This window comes from Penaeus chinensis, chromosome 2, assembly GCF_019202785.1.
Source record: "Penaeus chinensis breed Huanghai No. 1 chromosome 2, ASM1920278v2, whole genome shotgun sequence".
NCBI lineage: Eukaryota > Metazoa > Arthropoda > Malacostraca > Decapoda > Penaeidae > Penaeus > Penaeus chinensis.
In genome coordinates, this window is record NC_061820.1 from 25673609 (window position 1) to 25676108 (window position 2500).

Sequence of the window (2500 nt, forward strand, 5' to 3'; positions counted from 1 at the left end):
GTGTCCGCCAGTCAGGTCTCTGCAGTGAGTTAAGAGAAGCACCTGTTGGTGAGAGTGCGACGATGCGGCTGCGAACCTAATGTGACCCACCCTGGGAAGCAGGCAGGGCTTCAGGTTACAGGAGACATGCTGCTACAGGTACTCCCCTCCCTAAACGGCTATGAAAGGAAACTGGGAGCAAGGGGATCATGTGGGCCAATGACAGAGCCAAGAGGTGTCTGTGTCAGCCAGTCAGGTCTCTTCAGTGAGTCGAAAGAAGCGCCAGTTCGTGAAAGTTCAAGGATGAGGCTGTAAGTATAAGTATTGGAAACTGGTTGTTTCCATGACCTATCAAATGAAATCCATTTGTGCACCAGTTTATCCAACTTACAGGTCAATATTAGAGAATGCCCCAGTTTGAATTTGAAAGTGTGTGTGTGAGTCAACTGTTTAGAAAAAGTGCATCTCTTAGAATAAGGCTTTCAAGGCCTTTTCTCCCCAGAGGCGATCTTCTAAATCATCTATGTTTGAGATAATGTGGAGGATAGATAAATGCAACAGTTTAAGGTCGTGTCATCTGCAGGTGAATAACCAGAAAGAGAATATCCTAATGTACTATTACTGCTACTTCTCCATGAAGTCTGTTATCAAAGGTCCTATAGTGGGATTGAATGAGAATTCCTCTAAGGGAGATGTTGCAATTCCTCCCATTTTGCATTAATTCCCTAACAATTCCATTGGAATCGTCAGGCTACTTTTTCATAAGGTGTTTGGCAGCAACTGTAATTAAGGCCTGCCTCACGCCTTCTTTAGGCTTTCCCTTACCAGCATCTTGGGAGTGTCTTTTGAAGGGATGTTTACTCGTAGAACTATATGCCACAAATTTTCTTTAGACAGACTCAAGGTTCCTTTGCCAGGGCAAAAGGTGGACCTGAGCCTTTGGTTCAGGGTACCATGCCAACTTAACCTATTCCAGAGGGACTAGTGTTTCAAAAGTTAGAAGAGCTGGTGTCGATTGTTCCACACTATCAAGTTTGCTTTACCTTAAAACTCTTTTGTTCTTCTTGCAGTATCTCCTCAGAATACCTCAATTTCTTGCACTGATTTAGTGGTTTGTGACAAGAACATATGACTTGAGCCCCGGAAATGGCACATATCGCACGCAAACGACTATCAGGCTACCATATCGCTGACTACCTTACGATGGATATCAAGATGTTTAGTGGACACACCATCAATGGTCTCCATCACAAGGTATTTCTTATAAGATATATTTTCATACATACCAGGTAAGATTTCCTTTGACTTTTCTCCTTACCTGATCTGGGAGCCCAGGAAGCATCCCGATTCTCATTCTTGCCCTTTGGTACGTGGACCAATTCCAAAGTGACGATTGGTGATCGTCAGGTCGTCAGGGAGAGAACCACTTTAACTTTACTCTTGAAAGTTCCATTAACCCCTCTAGTAATTTCAATGCATATTTATTTTAATCAATCAATATCATCAATGTTTTTAATCAAACTTATTTTAGGAATCAGAGATTTATTTTAAATAATGTTAACTTCTTTAAATGTTTAACTGGAACTTGTTAAACAACAACATTTAATGCATAATAATGTTTAACCCCATCTCGTGTTGAGGATTATTATAAATATTGATATCGACGATATCCTTAAATAAATGTAATTTAGACGCCTACAGTGATTAGATTAAATTATCTTACTTTTTGTTTACTTGGATTCCCAGAGGTAGAAATCCCCAAAGCAAGTGAAATGTAGTAAAGCTTTGGAAAATAGATTTAAAAAGTTCCTAGTCATTTTAACAATTAACAACAATTTACATTTATCCCAAATACATTAACTTCTCATAACTGATTGAATAGCATGAATCATATGTTAATCATATACGAGAAATGTGATTACATAAGAAAATCACTCTGAAGTGAATTATCTTAATGCAACAATTATCAGCTTTGATTATAAGTTGACAGTAAAATCGGGTAATTTCAAATCAGATTTTGATCTATAATAAACTAGGCAGTGTCTTCTGAATTTCCTTTGGAGAAATACATAAAAAATGTCTTCCGAAACATTTGTAAACCAAATGATTTTAAGCTTGCCTGTAAACATTAGTTAAACTATATTTGAGTTCCAACGCAAAATCATATTTTAAAACACATAACAAAATAAAGAAATCACCACCCTGTTGCTAGGTAGAGAAGAGTCACTTTTGAATAAATAATTATATATAATGTATCATTAAGGTTTTCACACTCAAATTATAATACAAATTATTAGCTATGTTCGAACAGAATTAGCTAGATAAATCAATGAACTTAACACGAGATTTTTCCTCGTCCGCTGGGTCATCTGAGTTTCCACTTTTTTTATTCGGTTAATAGTATCAATTAAAGTAAGCTATACAATAAAGAAAATTATAATTAAAGACAATAATAACAGTTCACACACACACAAATTATATATATATATATATATATATATATATACATATATATATATAT